At 42.7% G+C, this 8,002-nt stretch overlaps 1 protein-coding gene across 1 annotated transcript in view; it reads right to left on the bottom strand.

Annotated features, from left to right (window-relative positions):
• Fhl1 (four and a half LIM domains 1) overlaps positions 1-7,846 on the bottom strand; it is a 61,490-nt gene extending 53,644 nt beyond the window's left edge. Inside the window, exon 1 of the mRNA XM_005358490.3 lies at positions 7,828-7,846. The gene's annotated coding sequence lies outside the window, so the exon portion shown is untranslated. The remainder of the gene's footprint in view (positions 1-7,827) is intronic.
• Between the last annotated feature and the right edge of the window lie 156 nt (positions 7,847-8,002).

Here is an 8,002-nt window from a genome sequence, read left to right as displayed (position 1 = left end):
GTGTGTGTGTGTGTGTGTGTGTGTGTAGGTGCATATGAGCTTGGCTGTAGGTCCCCACAGATGTCAGAAGGAGCATGCTGGATCTCTTGGAGCTGGAGTTACAGTTGTCAGCCAGGTGCTGGGAATTGAACCTGGATCTACTGGAAGAACTGCAGTGCTCTTAACTGCTAAATCATCTCTCCAGACCCAAGAACATATTTTCATTAAGACTTATTTAATTTATGCATATGATTGATATATATGAACGATATCATACATTCACCTGAACATAAAAGTACTACGTAAGTGTCTGGTGCTTGAGGAGGCCACTAGAGGGCATCCAATCCCCTGGGACTTCACTCACAGATGGTTATGAGCCACCATGATGTGGGTCCTTTGGACCGAACCCAGGTCTTCTACCAGAGTAGCAAATGTTCTTAACCATTTGGAACCCTCTTTCTAAGCCCACCCCCAGGAACTTGTGTGTCAGATTAAAATAAAGGGTGTGCGCCTGTATCTGCATAATCCATTAATGGCTATACTATCAAAAATCTACTATAATTCAATTTTCTACCTAGATCTAAAACAGACAAAAAGCTTCAAGTCTCCCACAATTTGAACAGATATCTCATTTTATAAAGGAAGAATACTTTTATGGAGAAGCCTTAATTATGGTCTTCTGGGCTACCACGTCCAAAGTGTCTTGAAGTTGCCTTTCATTTTACATTTTAAGCATACTTGGTAAGCCTTGATCTAGCTCTGCAGGCTAGGCTGGCTGGCTGGCCCGTGAGCCCCTCAGGGTCCCCCTGCATCCTCCTCCCCAGGAGCTGGGAGTATAAGCATGTTCCACTGGAGGCTGAATTCAGGTCCCTGAGCTTGTAGAGCAAGCCCATTACTAAGTTATCCCACCTGCCCCAAAACTTGATGTGTTGAGGGACAGGCTACCAAAAAGTTTAACTTAATTTAGAAAAAATAAATAAAGAATTCTTTCATTAACCGAGCCTCAGTTTCCTCATCTTTAAAATGAAGGGAAGGCTGACTTTCTGCTATTGAAATCCTACTCATCAAGCGGAAGAAGAAAAACCTGTGCGAGTCACTCTCCCCTTCTTTGCAGAGCAGACTGAAGCGGCCAGAGGCCAACCCCAACTCCCCGCCGCCTGCAATATGATCATGACTGGCTAGCTCTCCAGCAGTGACTCGGATAATCTTTTTTTTTAATTTATTTATTTATTAAGGATTTCTGCCTCCTCCCTGCCACCGCCTCCCATTTCCCTCCCCCTCCCCCATCAAGTCCCTCTCCCTCATCAGCTTGAAGAGTAATCAGGGTTCCCTGATCTGTGGGAAGTCCAAGGACCGCCCACCTCCATCCAGGTTTAGTAAGTTGAGCATCCAAACTGCCTAGGCTCCCCCAAAGCCAGTATGTGCAGTAGGATCAAAAACCCATTGCCATTGTTCTTCAGAGTAGAAATCCTGAGAGCATGTTAAAGTTAGCAACTTTGCGATGGACTTGAGTCCACCATAAAAAAAAAATGACTGCATTTTTAAAAGATGCACAGAACGCTGTCACTAACTTCTAGATGATATAATTATGTGTGCTTTTTGTTTTCTTCTCAAAGCCTTTCTGTGTTTCTATATTTTCGACAACAGAGAAGTACTAAAGGATTTACAGGAAAAGATTGTGCATTCTTACAAGTTTCCCCAGATCTCCCATCTAGCTGAAATTAGTGGGATGAGTCTGGAGAATGCAGGCTAGTGGCAGTTCACTAGCCTCGCGTGCACAAGGCCTGTTTCCATACCCCACACAGCAAACATTAAAATAGAGCACGGTCATTGAGGTGTGGAGCAAAACCTGGCAGTATCACCATGCATGCCTGCATACAGTGGGTGATTAGCACTTGGCTGATTGCTGTGCTCAGAATCAGGACATTATTATCATAATCACAGTCTATGGCTGACAGTCCTACATGGAAGTCAAAACACGCATTTGATCTAAGTAACAGTTCTTTTTGTCCAGTGCCATGGCTCTGGAGAACCATGGTTAAAATTCTTTTCCAACTTAAAGTAAATGAAGTGAAATACCAGGACCCTTTTCGACCCACACGCTTGTGTGTACACACGTGCACACATACACACATTTTCTAGACAAAATATGATTGTTAATGAGCTTTAAAATTTTTTCTCCTCTTCTTCTGCTCTAAAACAAAAGACATCAAAAGTTAAGATAAATACTTAGCTGTCAAAACAAAATTCCCTCAGATGGAAAACACAAGAATAAATCTGATGTTACAAAAACAACTTCCATAGCAAGTGTCAATGTTCAAACTGTACAAAAAGAGAACCAGGTGCTGTCATTAGTGAGGTCTCTAACGAAGGGAAAGCCAAGCTGCTGGATGGATGCCAATGTAGATAATGCCCAGGTTTGTGGCTATCAAAAAAAAAAAAAAAGCACTGTCTTGAAAGTTCAGGTACACCAGAAAATAAAGTTCTCCAAAATAAACATTGCAGTCTCTTGGGATAGAGCTCTAAAACAAATTCCATGTTGAATTCAATTCTTATCAGCTGAAGAGAGAGCAGATACTCACCCCTTATTGTCAACCACAGAACACCACGATCCACTGGCAACCATCACTGTCTCTAAACTTTTTACCCAACACTCATATACTTCTCTCTCTCTCTCTCTCTCTCTCTCTCTCTCTCTCTCTCTCTCTACCAGGAGTACCTCCACTCACCACAAGCCTTTACGACAGGGACAGTAGCTTAGCCACGGAACTTCAACTCAAATCCCCACTCTGCCATTTATCAGTTGTGCAGTCTGGAACTCTAATTTTGTTTTTGGTTTTTTTTTTTTGAGACTGGGTTTCTCTGTGCAACAACAGCCCTAGCTGTCCTGGAACTTGCTCTTTAGATGAGGCTGACCTTGAACTCACAGAGATCCACCTGCCTCTGCCTCCCAAATGCTGGGACTAAAGGTGTGCGCCACCACTGCCTGGCTCCAGTCTCAGATTCTTCATGAAATGTACACCTTCAAGACTCTGTAGAACGAAAAGGGGCAAACCAGATTATGAGTGTCAATACAACTAGCATAATTCCTAAAATGCATGAAAAAGAATTAATGCTCATTCCCTGGTCCCCTTTTCCTCTTCCCTTGCTACTTACTCCAAGCCTGTCCAAATTTATCATTCCTGGTTTTAATTAATCTCAAGCAAACTCAATGGTACTTAGAACATAGAGTAATTTTCAGTTTTCTCAATATCATGCTCTATTTTTATTATAAAGAATTTGCAAATGAAGTCAATGTATACTGATGAACTTCTACAGTATTTAAAATTGTGTTCGCTAAGATTCTTGAATGATGCCCACCGTAAGGGGAACCGTGAACGTCAGAAGATTTTCATCTCTACTTCCAAGGCAACTTATTTTACCTCTCTGAACCTAGTTCCTCATTTACCAAAGAAGAGAAACATGTAATGTATGCAAGCACCTGGAACAGAGTGCCATAAACACAAGCTGCTATTCTAATTATTCAGTTTGATGGGCAGGAACTAGCCACTTTGAAGTCTAATCAAATGAGCTCAGCCGAGTCCTCTACAGGGTCACATGAACACACTGCTATTGTCCTTTCCTCTCCTGAAGTTATGTGTTCCTGTGTTTGTAGAGGAAATTACATCAACCTCGGCATTACTGAGGCTTCAGGATGGCCACATTTATGCTGGGGTTGCTGCCCTATGAGTTCTAGGATATTTAAGCAACACCCCTGGCCTCTAGTGACTAGATTCCAGGAAGTGCATCTGGGAAAAAACATTGTCTGGGCATTGTCCAGTGACCCCCGTGTGGCAAATTCCCTGGGGATGAAAACCACTAGTCCAGCACATTCCACAAGCAGAATGATTCTCCAGGATCTCAGATGGGACTCTGCCGAAGATCAAAGGTTTATCAAGGCACTACGGAATACTATTCACTCTTATGAGTCCCATCACCCATGGCCAACCGTAATTCAAAATTGACCACGGAAAAATGACTTGGTCTCAATTTGCCATTAGAAAATGTTTTAAATCACAGGAAGGGAGGCTGGCCATCCATCTCTCACTCCTCTACACCATATGGAAAGATAAGCTTATAGAGACACCTTTAATCCCAGCACTGAGAGGCAGAGGAAGGTGAATCTCTATGTACTCAAGACCATGCTGGTCTACACAGTGCGCTCCAGGACAGCCAGCTAAGAAAATAAGAAAGGTGACTTTAAATATCAGTAAATATGATATGCTCCCTTTAATTTATAGAAAATATCTTTACACATTGTATCTATGAATCAGCCTATCACACTGTACCTCATAAATACATGCAATTATATCGACTAATTAAAAAAGGGAAAGTTAGGCACACTAGCACATGCCTGTATTCCCAGCAATCAGGGGGCAGAGGCAGGAGGATTGAGAGTTGAAGGTCGGCCTGAAGTACAGGAGACTTTGCCTCAAAAATAATAATAAAAAATTTCCAAGAGAAAATCTTTAGCCTATAAGACACAGGCTCTCAGTATCCAAAGGTGGTTGGTTCCATAATCTATCTATAGATAGCAAAATCCACAGATGATCAAGTCTTTCATATAAAATTACATTGTATTTGCACATAATCTACATCATTTTCTCATATACTTTAAATCATCTCAAATTACTTAGGATATCCAAGACCATGAGAATGCTATGCAGTCTTCATATAACAAAGGAAAGTCTACAAATGTTTAATCAAGATGTACATTTGTAAATAATTTCAACAATTGATTTATAGTACCCCAAATGAAAAATATGTCTCAAACAAAGGCATTGGAAAGAAATGACTTCACTGTTTGCAGGACTAACGAATGTTTAATAGATTCACAACGACTATACGGATAGCCAAAGGACTCCAGACATGTCTTAATTAATCAGAACGGATTAACTATCTATACTTTTCTAAAATCACAGCAGAAAGGCAGGAGATATTTCTTATATACTTGGTATCCGGGCACCAGGTACACAGGCCTCCATCAGAGGAGGAGACTCTATAAATGGCTGGTGGAGAAAGGAATGCTCATATATTCTGCTTAATTAGGCGCTGTGCTGGCAGAGAGGAAGGGGAGGGAGGGGGAGGGAGGGGAAGGGAGGGAAACTTTTTTACTGTGTTCGACAGGAGCTGAAAGAAAAAAAATATCTTAAGAAAAAATAACTACAATATACTCCCATGTATCCCAAATCCAAACAACTGTGTAGTTCAGTTAACAACAACAACAACAAAATGTGTAGACAAAAGTTAAGGAGCGCAGCCAAGGAGATAAGGACTAAACTTCAAGCAAGCAGGAACATTTGTTCAACTCCTACAAGGTTATAAAAGCCAATGTTGCTGGGGGGGCGGTGAAAAGAGGAGAACCAGGAGGAAGAGATTAGGAAAACAGGGCATAGCCTCAGGAGATTAGCTGCCATGCCTTCAACAAATTATTTGTTTTTAATGTCTAAACTTGGGCTAGGGATGGTGTTGCATGATAACGGAGCCTGCTCTGCTTGTGTGAGGCCTGGGTTCCACCCCCAGTGCTACAACAACTGAATGAATGAATGAATGAATGAATGAATGAATGAATATCCAAACTGAAGGCCTGATGCTGAATTTCTCACACAAAGGCTTAATTTACATCTTACTTTTCCAAGAGATCTTTAAGATTATTTAGAACAACTATTTCATCAGACTGCTAATTTCTGAAAGTTCTTCATATTCCCCCCTCCCATCTTACAACAGGTTCTCAAAAAGCCAAGTAAAAGATTCCCTTTGCTCCTTTTGTTTAGAGAGAAACGAAAGGCCCATTTTCCCACCAACGTACTGCTCCTCTTAAGAATTTTTTCTTTTCACCACTTTCAGCATTCTTCTCCCTCAGAGGAAAAAAACACCAGATTTAAATTAGACTGTGAAAATGCGCTCTTTCTCACCCCCGCCTTGCTGCAGAACACACACGAACACATCACATAAACATCTGAATGGTACAAACAATAGCACAAGTAAATGTATGTTCGTTAATCACGTAGACCCATGCTCTATTTCCACTTCAACATCTCTAGTTTTAACATTTGCAACGAAGTATCTTATTCAAGTAATCCATTCATTTAATGTATATTAAATTATCTCCAAAGAACTCATGCAAGAGGAATTTCTACCAATTTACATGTTATACTCTTCGTTTCACCCCCAAATCTAGACATGCTAGAAAAAATATTTCCCTTCTCCAAAAAAAAAAATACGAAATATTGGAATGGAAGCCTAGAATTTCAAAAGCCATGTGTGGTTACAGAATCTATATGGTACTATTAGAATGCGTACTTACTGTGTGGTGCTTTGTACGAATCGTGGCCTAGCTAACGAATCTCCTGTTGCATGCAGACTCTATTTTGCCCTTAAAAATGTTCACTAGATGTTTTTAAAGACTGAAGGTAGACTAGATGGGAACCTCATGTAACCCAAATGGGAAAGCATTATCATCCTGGCACACTGAAGATCCACAGCCTTTTAATGCACAATCTTCCTAAGCAAATATGGGCATGAATTTCCAAAGCTAAACTACCAACCCCAAGCCCCTGATTTTTTGAAGTACATGGAATGGGGAGCGGCCTGTTCCTGGGGATGGGTGAGGATGGGAACTCTATCCATTTCCACGTGACCCAGAATTTAAACTTGTCCTCTTCCCTAAATGTTCTCATTTCCAATGATCATTCCGTTTATTTTAAAACAGCCTTAAGATAACAAAAATATTCCCAGTATTTTATAAACTTGAAATACATTTGATAACATGGAGAATTACAAGCAATTACAAAATGATAGCTCCAATTAGGAAAACTGGATCTGTTCCAAATTCAAATCAAAGGAGGCTCAGATAGTCCCAATGGCATAATTTAAATGAAGAGTATAGAGGATTTCCAGCAAAGACATTTGTCCCACTCTTGCCCTTCAGGAAATTCAAAAACCAAATCCGAAATCACATTCATATACTGTGCCTCCTCTTCCCAATGTGCCACCCTAGTTGTGGGGGTCGTTGTAATCAGAATGAGCCTGGGAAATTCTAAAGGCCTCAATACTGAAAATAATAGCGCATACGCCGAGTTTGCCTTAGCCTTTCTGATTCAAACCTCTACCTAGCTGTGGAAGGCTAAGCCATGGGAACTTCGGAAGCAAAAACCTTTTTCCCAGTGCCCAAGTCAGCATGTAGTGGGAATTTCAAGCTTTTTGAACACAGAAAGGTCACACCCAGCAGTTTTCCTAACCCACCTTGTCAAGGCTCAACCAAGACTCAACCTAAGTGCTAGAACCTTCTTCTTGCTCCATGCTAGAGCAGAAATCCAGTCCCCTCTCCCCACCCCCATCCTTCCCCATGGAGGGCAGAACCGCTCCACCAGCCCTCTCCCTCACTCACCTTCTCCTTGCACTCCCCTCCTTCCACCCCCAGCATCCCCAAAGGGAAAACCACCAGGCAGCTCCCTCAACATCTCCTTGGAAGGAACCAAGGCAGGTTCCACCTTCCTCTCCAGCCCAACAGGCGCCATCCTTAATGGATAACCAATGAAGCACCCTCCATCATCATCGTCATCATCACCCCCCTCCCCCGCTACTCTCAACTGCTGCTAGCTAGCCTAAAAAAAAAAAAACCAAAGGTGTCCCCTCCTCGCCCCACCCCCACTGCCCGCCATCCTGGGTGAGAAAACCAAAAGCCCCCTCTTTTTACCCCCACCCTCAATCCTTTCAGAGGAAAGACCCAGAGCCACCCCCACTGAATCCACCCCCCCACACACACTCCAGGGAGCAAAGCTCTGGAGAGGAGGCCAAGGCACGCACCCTAAGGGACCTTAGAGCCCCAGGTTCCGCAGCCGCCAGCGTGGGCGAGGCCGCCTAGGCTGGAGGCCGCAGGTACCCAAACCCCGCAGGTCGGCGCAGCCCCGGAGTGGCGGCAGCGGAGCAGAGCTGCGGCTCCCCAGGGAGGCGCTCACACACACATACACACATACACACA

This window comes from Microtus ochrogaster, chromosome X (genome assembly GCF_000317375.1).
Source record: "Microtus ochrogaster isolate Prairie Vole_2 chromosome X, MicOch1.0, whole genome shotgun sequence".
In the NCBI taxonomy this organism is placed as follows: Eukaryota; Metazoa; Chordata; class Mammalia; order Rodentia; family Cricetidae; genus Microtus; species Microtus ochrogaster.
This window is presented reverse-complemented; position numbering and strand designations above follow the sequence as displayed.